At 31.3% G+C, this 13,898-nt stretch overlaps 2 long non-coding RNA genes across 3 annotated transcripts in view; one reads left to right on the top strand and one right to left on the bottom strand.

Moving 5' to 3' along the window:
• The window catches only part of LOC129925894 (uncharacterized), a 34,931-nt gene extending 32,092 nt beyond the window's left edge, over positions 1–2,839 (top strand). For both annotated transcript variants that reach the window (XR_008777664.1, XR_008777665.1), the window contains exon 6: positions 1,227–2,839. This is a non-coding gene — a long non-coding RNA (uncharacterized LOC129925894). The remainder of the gene's footprint in view (positions 1–1,226) is intronic.
• Positions 2,840–12,030: 9,191 nt separating this feature from the next.
• On the bottom strand, positions 12,031–13,366 carry LOC129925655 (uncharacterized). The gene is made up of 3 exons (XR_008777350.1): positions 13,267–13,366; positions 12,403–12,574; positions 12,031–12,292 (listed from the first exon to the last, which is right to left on the bottom strand). It is a non-coding gene; the product is annotated as an uncharacterized LOC129925655 (long non-coding RNA).
• Positions 13,367–13,898: the final 532 nt, after the last annotated feature.

The raw sequence follows: 13,898 nt of genomic DNA, 5'->3' as shown, positions 1-13,898 counted from the left end.
AATGGGGGGGGGGGTCACTTTATCACATTGTCAATGTTTGGGACTGTGATAGAAGTTAGAAAAAAATTAATAAAATTTGTACTAATTAAAAATATATATAAAAAAAGTTTTTTTTAAACATTGTGTTTATTTTTTAGATGGCCACCATCTCCATAGAGACCCAAAAGACTAGACTAGACATGCCTAAAGCCTATCTTCTTAACTATAAAGTTATATAAAAAAATTGAAATTTCACAGTACATCCCCCTTATGTAAAATAGGCATATTGATCATTTTCTTATAAAATTGATTTAATTTTAGCTCTTTAAGGCATTCTGCTAAAAATTATCTTAATTGATTTATTAAACTTAGAGGATTTGAATTTTGCTGATGATATTTAGCTTCTATTTCATTTTTAAAAATGTCAGTCTAAAATTGGGCTAGCAGGCTACTAAACCAGATTATGATAATAAAATGCCTAGTAGACAATCTATTACTTTGGATGGATGTCTGTTACAGTCTGTCAACAACCTGAGTTGTATTATGAATGAAAAAATGCTGATGTCAAAGCAATGGTTAGTAATGCAAGAGTCTCCTCTATACAGCTCAAGAAAATTCAGACCTCAAAAGGCATATCTTTGAGAATTTAATTTATATTTTTCAAAACTGATAGGTTTTGCACTATGAAAGTATGAATTTGATATCTAGCTAAGAACAACTAGTAACACCTGTAATGTAACCAAGATAAATGGTACACACTGACTTGCTGGTCATCAAAATGTAGAATGGTCTGTGTTATTGTGTCCCGGACCTACACTTAGCATGTAACAAATATAAATAGTACACACTGACTTGAGTCCAATTTTAATAATAATAATATACTGTAACTTCAAGCATTCAGTTACAAATCACTGGTTGAATGAGAAAATGCTGGATATCCTTCATAGCTGTTACACAAACATAATCCACATATAGAAATACAGTTACAAATGCATCAAAGTGATATCAAATAATAATTCCTTTAGAATAAGTATATCTCTGGTCAGTTGAGCATTATCCAAAAGTTCCATTAAATGTTTGTTCTAAACAATGTTTTCAATTTATAATTAAGATTTAATGTTGGTATATGTTTAAAAAAAAGAAAGTCTTTTGTTTGGTATTTAATTCATGTCTGAATTCATATCAATATAATGAATTTTAATGGTAAAAAGATCAGTGGCTGTTATTCATCTCATTTCTTTCTCCAGGATTGTCAGACTTCTGCTAGATGTTGATCTTTTCATCACAACACCAATAACTTCTTCTTGGAGTCAAGTAACAGTGTATATCACCTGAAAAAGCTATTTAAATTCCCTTAAAGATCACAAATTAATGCTGATGACATAAAGCACATTTATCCACGAAATCTTATGAACACATAATATTATGTTGTACAACTAAATAGTGGTGTCTGGAAATTTAGGCAGTGTGTATGTAGTGTATATGCTTATTTATTATTTATCTGTTTCTTAAACATAGGCTTATGTTCCCCGCGCTACCCAAACTATAATTCGGAGTGTGAAACATAACAGATTAACAGGTGCTATATTATGTTTCGTTTAACAAAGATTTTCTTACACTCTACATATTCCTCCCCCCCCCCGAGAGGTGGGCCAGGGGTAGTGGTAAGTATTATAATCACGGACTGAGAAGACCTAACGGCGAGCGAGAAAGGGGTTACGTCGTCACTAGATCTGTGTCAGCTCAATACAATTTTTTCTCTTCGTGGTGTAGTCTTAATCATAAACAGATAAAAATTAAAGTTTTAAGATACTGTTAATCTTCTATAATAAAATGCTTATTTCTTATAGTAATACGTTTCCCGCACTAGATCTTTATAATTTATTGTCATTGCTCTATATAGTATAGATCACTTACTCACAATGCATACTTTTGTTGAAAAGAAAAATAATTAAACATATCGTGTAGATATAGATGCGTGTTTCATTATGTTCGTGTATATTTTTGTTTTATTTTATCAATATTTCGCTTTGCTTGGTGACTTAATAGATAAAATATAAATCTAATTGTTAATATATATTTTGTTGTTGATAATTTCTTAAATAGAAAAAAAGAAGAAATAACAAGTTGTTCATCAAATGATTATTAACATTTTATTTAGACCTTCATTTGAGTAAATAAAAAAAAACATAGTTGAACGCATAAGAACAAAACACTCTCTTTAAAACATGTTATTTGAAGTTCAATATAGATAAAGGAGATCAATATGCTTAAAAACAACATGGTGGGCGGAATAGATCTAGTTATCTGGGCGTCTGAACTTCTAAATCTTGTATATCTAGTTCTAGATCTAGAGCAGGGCTGAGCAAATAACGACCCCCCTGGCCACAAGTGGCCCGCTGGAGTGTTTTATGTTCTAATATTACTGTAAGAACTGGTCGATGCTGACTGACAGTAATTTAACAGCAGTCGCAAGGATTACAACTAGTAATATATCTAAAACATTTTTAATCTTTTAATTTTCACAATGAAATCATTTTCTTTTTACTCCAGCGCAAGAACACCATCCAATCCAATCACTCGTTCAGCCTTTTTTTTTTTTTTATACATTTGCGTCATTCGCGATTTCACTAGTTGGTCACGTGACAGGGCCCAGCTCTTGTCCCTATCGGTTATACAAATGGGTCAAATGAAATTTTCTTTAATTGTGATTAATTTAATTTAGCCATAGAAAGAAATAATGATGTAGCGCTGTCTTTAATCTAGAATAAATAATCAATGTAATGTAGGTCGATTGTATTTAATATTTAATAGATCTATATCTCATGTTTATTGTGTATTTCAAATAAATGTTGTTGTTTTTTTAACTTTTTTTTGAGACTTCACGAAAGGTATTGTGTATGTGTTTTTTTTGTTTGTCTTTGACTGTTTACAAAACGTATGGTATTCTATTTTGGCCATATTTCATAATGTGTAGCAATTCATCACTTTTAATTTAAATTTATTCTAGTTTACTAGTTAAATTTATATGAAGAGATGCTCGTCCCTCCTCTTTTCGCATTCCGGACTTGGGACCAGACAGTGGTGAAGTTGCCGACATTGCAACTAACTAATCCTAACTATAGGCAACATTTTTTTTTTACTTTCATCATGTAGGCTTCTTTTACACTCATATCCGTCATGTAGTCTTGTTCAACCCACCCACATTTGCTTATCTTCTTAAGAGTGGTCCAGATGTTTAATTATGCCTTATGGTTAACACTCTTTAGGGCCTTCCTCTGCCTATAAATCCCCCTTTTTTATGTACTTATTAAAGCTGGATACTCTAGTTAACACCTAGTTGAATGCTAGATAGAATGGCAGCTATAGAAGTAATAAAAATTTATATAAGGAGAGATGGTTCATTGAAAAGTCATTGTCTTTTACACTCATCTACGCGTTTGCAAAACATTGGTAAAAAGATTTTTAAATGAGAATAGCTTTGAGAATTTTAAAATAGTTTTTTAAATGTATTTATATGCCTATTGTATATTTTCACTATAAAGTAAACAATGAACTAAGAATTTTAAAAAAATCTAAACATCTATAAACATAATTAAAAAGAAACAAAAAAATAACAACAACACAAAACTTCTTTATTTCTTTCTTTAGATATACATAAATAAAATTAGTTTTAACATAAATGATCAGTGCAGAACACCATACTTTTTTTCGGCTAAACAAGTGGAGAAAGAGAGATAGGTGTGCGCTGTTGGGTCATGCCATTTCGTCAGCGTACTGATAGACAATTGAAAACTTATTGACCTAAATTACAAGGCTCCCAACCTGTATTTATTTAATTATACTTTTGATTTAAGCCATTATTTTTATTGGGACATGATTATAACACAAATTAATCAGATCCTGTACCTTAGAATTAGATCTAGACATCGCCAGGAAAAAGGGAGGGGGAGGGGTCATGAATGTCATGAACATTTTTTTTCGCAATTAAAATAAAAATATAAAAATAAAAGTCATATGGATATATAGAGTTATTTAAACACTCATTGCATTTTGTTTTGCAATATTTTTGAAAGCTGCGAAGAAGGTTTGAATCTTTAAGCCACATATACTTCAGTCAAATGTGTTTACGAAACCTGGCGCGGTCCAATAAACGACAACTTGTCGTTGACGTGGCCGTCTTATTAGTGTAGATTTGATATCCTAGTATCTAGTTCTAGAGTATTCTAGACCTAGATTGGCTAGATATACATTTCTAGATCTCTTACGTAGATCTAAATCCATATTGTAAAATTCTAGATCTAGATCTATAATATGTCTACTTCGGGATTGTAGCATTCACCAACCTATGCTTAGATAAGTTAGATCGCGATTTTCTAAATCAAGTAGATCATACTCTTACTCTTACATATCTATCTTAATATCTAGAATATAGACTTGTGACTCTTTCGGCTTCTGTTGCCAGAGTAATTTCCTTGTTTAAACCAATTTTAATTTCTAGATCTACGAAGTCTACACGATGACGATTCTTTAAAAACATTATTTGATTTAAGAAATTGTTGGATAAAATTAAACTTTAAAAAGAATTAAGCAAAGTTATAGATCTCTAGATTCTTATCTACGTAGGACTAATAAGTTCACTTCAGCTGTGAGCCTGTGTTAAAGCGTCCATTGACAACCAATCATATAAGAGAAAAAAAATCACGCGAACCAATCGGATTATTCTTGTCTGTAAACAGAAGATATATATATATATATATATATATATATATATATATATATATATATATATATATATATATATATATATATATATATGTCTTAGCAGTTCTTTTTATAGTCAAGAAACGTATTTATATAGGAGGGAAGAAACTTCAAACTTAAATCATTAATTTTCATTGGATGTCTTTTTATAGTATGACCTTAAAAAAAAACAACAAACGATGAGACCAAACATGGCGGGCTCCCTTTAACCATTGTGTATGAATATCAAGTAAAAACAATGAATCTTTTGGTCATTTTCAGCTCTTATATGACAAGGTGACCATTATTAAATGCATTTTTACATAAAAAAATAATATTTTTCAATGTAATCATTAAGTAAAATGCGTGCAGCACGGGGCTTTAGTGAATGAATGCTTACATATAGTGGCGTCCCATACACGACAGCAGGATCTCATGAGGATGCTGGGGGATTATGTGCTGCTCCATGCAGCCAGTCTGCCAATGTGTGTGTGTATGTATGTGTGTGACACTGTGTGAGGGATTATAAATAAGCGAGAAAAAAAAAAGTAAGATTACTAAGATGCATCACTTTTTAATTGAAGATTGGGTGGTAGTGCAAAAAAATAAATAAATCCACCAATGCACCCACCCATCATTGACAGAAAAAAAAAAGATTCCAAATATTATCTATTAAAGGCATTAAAGGGAAACTCCGATAGTTTTTCAAATTTTAGTTATTGACTTATTTAAATTCTGCGTAAAAAGTTGTAATAGTAAACATTATATCATTTGTTATTTAAATGCTCAGAAAATTTTATATTTAATAAATTAGACAGAAAATTCTCCACGCCCCCAAAAAAACGGGGTTCTGTGAGATTTTGTTTTAAGTTATTTCATGCGTCACTTCACTAAACAATACTGAAAGAGAAACTTGAAACTTTAACCAATCGTATCGCTTCATTCTTACAGTAGCTATTAGGCTGTTAGGCTTAGTGACGGCCTAGTCCAGAGCTATGATACAGTTATTTATATAAACATGTATAGATAGATCCAAAAGCATTAGGATAACTAACTCCAGAAAAAAAGTAACATTTTCATCTAAGCCTCTCCCTATCCCAAGAAGTAAATAGATCGTGTGTCTGAATGATTCGAACAAACTGGTCAGTGTAAGACTAGTCTAGACTACGTGTAGTCGGTCATGACAAGACAACCGAGCGATAGTGTTTGTTGTGTGTTGAGTGGTCTGGCGAGAAAATACACACTGCCGTGATTAGTCAAGCATGTAAATCTACTTTTAATACGCATTTTTTCTTTGCTTACAAGATCCTAGATCTAACTGCATAGACAAAGATATATTTCTTTTACGAGAATGTAAACTTTGCTGTATGGTCTCCTGTTATACTTTCAATAGTCAATAGATTAAAACACCTTTGTGACGTCACATAGAAACCCGGTGAAAGTCTGACTGTTTTGGATGCGCAGAAAAATTACGTCAGAAAAACATCAATAACTAAGTTATTATTGCAAATAAAAAAAAAAAGAATCATATATTCATTATCTGTAAATCAAAACACATATTATATCAAAAATTGTCAAAGTCATCGGAGTTTCCCTTTAACTCCATATGACCATAATAAAGGCTAAAAGAAAAAAAAGATCGATATCAATTTCCACCTTATCTTAAAAATATTACATGTTGACAGCATCATAAATCAAAATATAACTTCGCAGATCTATTTTCTAATTTTACTATTCGACTAGATATAAGCCTAGATCTATTTTAATTCAATATTTATTTCAACTTTATCTTCATAATAATACATGTCAATAGCACCTTAAATTTTAATCAAATTATAACTTCACAGAACTATTTATGTCTCTAAGTAGACCTTGCTACCACTGGCCAGATTTTTTGCGTTGTCTAGGCGCTGGATCAAGACTAAAAGTAGTTTCCAAGGGGGGAATAACCTAGTGGATTTTTAATATCGCCAGCTTAAAACTGATATGGAAAAAAACAACAACAACAGAAATAATAGATTTATATCGCCAGATTATAACTGATAGGAAGAGAATAAGAATAAAACATATAGAAATGCATTGATGCATTTTAAGGTAATAGTTTTTGTTACCTTTTTCAATCTTATAAATTTTATCAGAGTGTACTAAGTCAGGTACAATGCACAGTTAGATACCAAAGTATTGTGCACCTTAATGTGGTTGTCATGGCCGGGGGTGTCAGTGGGGATAAGCTTCCATTGTATATAAAATACTCCTAAAGGCAAGCGTCTCAGATAGCCTCTGACAACCAAGTCCAGCACCTGGCCTTCTCGTGTGGCTTAGATACTAAGCCCGGCAAAACTGCTCTTACTAACAGGTGAAGGCGGATACTTGGCGCCACAAAACCGGGAGCTTCGGGTAAATGGAGCTCGTCAGCCTAGTTAGGCAATTCATCTAGGGGTACTGTGATTTCAAACCCTTGCTGCATTGCGGTAACAACCTCACGGAATAATCAGGAGTGAAGCCCCTTAGGCGTTGGGAGTATAAACCGTGAAATTTCCTCCAGCAGCTTCTGCAACTATGTTGGTGCCAAATGTAACTCGAAGCGTTCTTTTGGATCTCATCAGCAAGGTTGAGAGAGGGACCATGACGCATGAACAGAATAGTACACTATTTTGGGTTATAGTGATTTTCAGAATTTTAAGTTTTATCTTAAAATTGATTTTTGCAAAAGATCAAGACAAATATTGTTATAGCTATAAGCAAGAGTAATACATCTTTTTAGAATATAATGTAAAAGCTCTTTTGTCATGCTACTGTACATATTTAAATATCATTCTCACATAGAAATTCTAAATGCATTTCTTCTTGGATAGTAAAAATTACTTTATTATGAAATAAGTACAGAATTATAAAGACATTTATTTCAAAGCTCTTTATTATCATTGAATAAATTATATTATCTACTCGTAGGAATGAAAAAAAAGTGTGCAGTATAGTTGCTACACAGAAAGACCTACAATTATGTCTAATATTACAGAAAATCATTCTTTACATAACAATGATTTTTAATAATAAAAAACTGCATTTAAATATTACATAGCATACTAACTATCAGTACCTAAAACGCAATTAAACTATTATTTAATACAAAACTATATGATTGAGCTTTTTATAAGCAAAATTGTAGTCAAACTGAATATCCATTTGATTGGATCAATAAAAATTAACTTATCTTAGAATGGACCTCATTCACCAACATTTAGTCACGTGATCTTATTGATAAAACAATGAAAAAAACTGTCTCGTGACAACCATCATAAATTAAACATGAGATCGTAAATTATATAGAAGAGATAAAGCACCACGTGGCTAAATGTTGTTTGTTTACAATTGGTGAATGAGGTCCATTGAAAACTATCTAAGATTCATAATGCCCCCCATAATGAAGAATTACAGAAATAGTTAAGACTAACATAAGCCTAACAATAAAATGTATAGTTCTTATTTAATTAACTTTCTTGACATTATTATAATTAAGCCACATAAGAAAACATATGTAAATTGTCACTAGCTTTAACAAAGCTTCGTTGATGTCTTTGTTGATTTGTGGAGAGGTATCAATCTTGGCTAGTATGCTGGAAAAAATTTGAAAAGAATATTTATTAAACTGCTTTATAAATAAACTAAATCCATAACATATATAAAAATAAAAAGTATGTAATACATATATCAAGATCTAAAAAAAAAAAAATTGAAAACTAAGGGCTTAATTAAATGACATTATAATATTTTGTTACTCGCCAGCATTGATTATTTCAACCAAACAATTGAAATAGCCTTATTTTTAACTTTTCACAATTTCTTTTTAATTAAGGGCCACCAAATTCACCTTGCCTATGGCATCCAATCCCCAAAGGCCAGCACTGCCAGCACAATGGCCATATGCAAATACTTTTCCCCAACTAATGTCAGGTACCCATTAAAGTTGGGTGGGTTACTCCGAGGCGCCCTTTTAATTCCTGAATTAAAAAAAAAATTCTAACCTTTGCTAGAGACCATAGTCTTGAGTAAACTGAGAAATAAGATGAGATTGTCTAGATGACTAACAAGATCTAGTGACAATCTAGTCTAGAGTCTATTGAAAAATATAGAAATAGAATATATTATTTAGCTTTAGATCTAGAATCTAAAATTATTATAAACTCTAATCAAGATTGACTAGATCATGATAGATGAGTAGAGATCTAAATTTATGTTCTCTATGTTAGATAATAGTTTTTGCATCCATTTTTTGGTATACGCTTCTTTCACCTACTAACTAGATGATTAGGTGGCTGAAGGTTACAACATCATAAAGACTGGGGTTTTGAATTCCAGGATATTTATGATAATTCCAAGTCAACCCAACTCTAATGGGTACCTAAGATCAGTTGAGGAAAAGATAGGTGTAAGATAATACCTTAATAACATTCAGTAATAGTAAATAATTACCTGATGCATGGCTAGTCCAGCTTTCTCTGGAAATGTTCCAGCCCAGTGCACACATCTTCACAATGAATCTAATTACTGCAAAATAAAAGGTAAACTTGCATCATGTGAAATAAAAAATAATTAAATTTTTATTCAACCAGTGTCAATATGAAAAGTCATCACAAAAAAGCAAATTTGGATTATAATAGCTAAAGCAAAAAAATAAAAATAAAATCTAAATAACCTAAAAAAGATAAAATATAAGTTTGATTCTGAAAGGCCATAACAAAATAATACAAGATAATTCCAGACAGCCACTACAAATAACACAAAAGTCGATTCCAAGCAGTCATAAAGAAAAGTTATCAAGTAGATTCCAAATATTAACTGCCAAAAAATAATCAAGTCAATTCTAAATAACAACAAACAAACAAACAAAAAAATGCAAAAGTCTGATTCCAAACAGCCATCACAAAAAAAAAAGCAACTAATTTAAACAACCACTATGAAAAACACAATATCAGACATTGATCATAAAAACACACAAATCCAATGAAGAGCTTAAGTAATATACACATGTTTGATTCTAAACAGCCATCTCCAAAGAAGAAAATGTCAATTCATTCAGCTACTAAAAAAAGCACATGATTCTTTAAAAAAAAAAAAAAAAAAAAATTCGCTACTGAACAATGATCACAAAAAACACACAAGTCTAATTTCAAACAGAGCTCATAAAAAGCCATCACAAAAAAAAAAGCCCACAAGTCTAATGCAGAACATTGATCACAAAAATGCACAAGTCCAATTTAAAACATTGATAAAAGAAAAACTAACAAATCTGATAAAGAACATCAATTAAAAAAACACATGTCCAAACTGCCATCAATAAAGACCCAAATGTCAATTCAATCAGCCACTACTAAAAAAAGCAGTTGATTTAAAAAAAAAAAAAACAAGTCTTATGCCGAACATTGATCACAAAAAAAACCCACCAAGTCCAGTTTCGAACTCCACACCGATCTTAAAAAGGAGGCATAAGTCAGACTTCTAACAGCCATCACATAAAATAAACAAATAAAAATGCCATTCTAAAAAAAACACAAAGTAAATGCACAACTCGGAATGTGAATATCCATCACAGAAAAACACAAGTCTTTTTCAAACAGCCCACACAAAAAATAAGTATGATTAAAAACACCCATCACAAAAATTTTAATAACCACCAAAAAAAAATGCGCAAGTCGGATTTATATTACTGATCATAAAAAGACACAAGTCCAATTCTGAACATCAATAACATAATCACACAAGTCCGATTCCAATCAGCCATTACAAAAAAGGACTATTTCATTCCAAACAGCCATCACGAAAAAAGCAAATTTCTTTTCAAACAGCCACTATACAAAACACGTTGATTCTAAACAAACAAAAAAAAAAAAAAAAAAAAAAACACAAGTCCGATGTCGAACATCAGTTACAAAAAAAAATTTAAAAATGTCCATTCTAAATAACCATAAAATGAATGCACTAGTTTGATTCCAAACAGCAATCACAAAAAAGCATATGTCGATTCAAACAGCGACTACGAAAAACTTGAATGCCAATTCTAAATAACCACATACAATTTTTTTTTAAATGTACAAGTTCTATTCCGAGCATTAATCACAAAAATGACAAGTAAGAATCAAACAGCTACAGCCATTGCAAGTCGATTCCAAATAGCCAACATAAAAAAAAAAAAAAAATTAAAAAAAAGGAAGTCGTTGCTAAATAATACACACAAAATGGACAAGTCCGATTCAAAATAACTGGTTAACAAAACTAATCCCAAGTCGATTCTAAACAGCCTCAATATTAACATGCCAGATTAAAAATAGCCACCAAAAAAATGCACAGATTAAAAAAAGCGGCACAACAAAAACAAAGCTCCAGATCAAAATAGCAACACAATACAAAATGCAATTTCGAAAATAGTTTAATTCCACAATTTAAATTACTTTAGTATTTATGAAATGATCACCATGACTACAAAATATTTTACAAAATACATTATTTTCTTACCTTTACCTAATCTGTTGAACCATTGGGGCACCACACAAGTTCTGTCAACCATCCTTCTTTATTCCTCTCTTTACTTGGCCTTGGATAAAACTTCATTTAATGTCAGACCTGCCAATTCTTTGAAGCCTTCCCATTGCTCTGTCTTTCTTTCATTCTTCCTTCTGGAACTCTATGGTAAAAGGACCATAATCCTGGTTTTATTTTCTTGAAAAGGGAATATAGAGATTAAGCCGCTTCTTAAAAAAATTAAATTTCATTTCTACTTAAAAAAAAACAACAAAATTAAGCTACAAGTTTATTACCCTTGTTATAATGTAATTATAACCATAGCTAGAAAATGTTTTACAAATACTTTAAATTCTTACCATTACCTATCAATCAGTCTGTTGAACCATGGGGGCACCACACAAGATCTGTCAACAGCCCTTCTATATTCCTCTCTGTACTTAGCCCTGGATAAACCATTTCATGGCAGACCTGCCCATTCTTTGATGTCTTCACATTGCTCTCTTGTCTTTCATTCTTCATCCTGGAACTCAATGGTGAAAGGAGCATAACCCTGGTATTATTTTCTGGAAATAAAAAAAGACTGATAAAGTCCCTTTATGTAATTAACACCATTTTTTTACAAAATACATTAAATTCTTACCATTACCTATCAATCAGTCTGTTGAACCTTGGGGGCACCACACAAGATCTGTCAACAGCCCTTCTATATTCCTCTCTGTACTTAGCCTTGGATAAACCATTTCATGGCAGACCTGTCCATTCTTTGATGTCTTCCCATCTCTCTGTCTTCCTTCTTTGTACACAAATGGGGAAAAAATGGACCATAATTCTTAAAAAAGAAATTTAAAATCATTAAATAAAATTTAATTTAATTTCTAATTATCAATAAAATATCTTACCAGAATGTTAGCCACACTTTCTAAAACTATGACCAGTGCCTTATTTAAATCTTGAATTATATTTCTAGTCTAGGAGTTCCAATCAATTTTGTTGTATACAAAGGCCATGATACTGATTATAGGAATATGCCAGATGTCTGTTTCAGCATCTGAGTAAATAAATTAATGAAACTCCTATGACTCTAAGTTAGGGTAATGTCATCTTTCATATCTGTATTTAAAAAAAACAAAAAAAAAAACAAAAAAAAACTGGACATACATTCCTCATAATCAGTTCCCATCCTGTTTGTCATTTAAATATTTTGGATATTCCTTTTACATTCCAGCCAAGATCTCGCAGCGGACAGTAGAATATGGCAGTTTAAACTTCAGATCATTGTGTCAACCGTCTCGTGCAAACCACAAAACCAGGCAGTTTAATCAAGATCCACCTAAGAATGCAAAATACTATAAGATACAATTTCACATTACATCTAGAAAAGGATAGCTATATTTAACTTGATCTAGTAGAAGATGTACAACTATCATACCCATATAATGTAGATTAACAAACTGATTCAAGATAAATACTATTAAGCCAATCCTACACCCATACTACTTGTATACATAAAATTGGGTGGATCTAGTATTTTAGATCTAGATAGACTAGATTCTTATTAAAATTCTAGATCTTTTCTATTAAGTAATAAAAATCTTTAAAATGTATTTTAATATGGATGAAGTTTAACAGAAATGATTGGAAAATAGTCGATGCCAATGCAGAGGCTCTTGTTCTCGTATGAGCCATAGTTGTCTATTGACTGAAGGTGGTGGAGATAATTCAACAAGATGATTTACAATGTAATTCAAGAGATCTGTCTAGGTTAGTTCATTATTTTTCTTGAAGATTTCTATGATCAAGTCTAGATTTTCTAGATCTAGCATCATATACAATAATTTCTAGAGATCTAGTGCTAAGTCCTATACATATGGGATCTAGATCTAATCAAGATCTATCTAAAATCAGAATAAAAAATATGGAATGTCACACTAGATTTAGAATAGAATAGCAAAGTTTTACCAATATCTAGATTTTTAGTCCAGTAAATCAACTTATATAGATCAAGATATAAATTAAATTCACCTTTATCTATCCCTTAGTCTGTTGGACTGTTAAGGCACCACACAAGGTTTGTCGACCATTCTTTTCCTCACCGTCTTTTGAATGACTAATTCCTGAGAATAGTAAACCGTTATTGTTAAAGAATATACAGGTAATCAGTGCTTTTTTGTAAAGAAAAAGGTGCCGGAGCTCAGTGATGGATTGCCTTTTAACAACTAATAAATAAATAATAAACTTTAAAATACAAAAGTAACTTTTTCGCTGCATTGAAAAAAGTGCCGGTACACTGTACCAGTGCTTACTGTAATGCTGCTGACCTGAAAAATTGTAGTTAAACTAAATAATACAGTAATATTAAGCCCATACTAATTAGTCTTAGATATATAGATCTAAAAATTATATTGGAATTGTGTAGATCTAGTCCAGTGATGCCCAACCTAATTTTACCCGCGGGTCATTATAATTTCCAACACTCATCTCGCGGGCCACATGAACGAAAAGTTATAAAAATAAAATAAAATTGTTCTGAAACTATTTTGGTAGAAACCTATGGATTTGACACTTAATTATTAGGTTATTTGACAATTATATTTTTTACGCGTCAGACAATAGGTTACATTCTCTACTTAAATGTGAGCAACACTGGCTCATGT

This window comes from Biomphalaria glabrata, chromosome 4 (genome assembly GCF_947242115.1).
Source record: "Biomphalaria glabrata chromosome 4, xgBioGlab47.1, whole genome shotgun sequence".
NCBI lineage: Eukaryota > Metazoa > Mollusca > Gastropoda > Planorbidae > Biomphalaria > Biomphalaria glabrata.
Note: the sequence above shows the minus strand (reverse complement) of the source record. Positions and strands in the feature narration are given on the sequence as shown.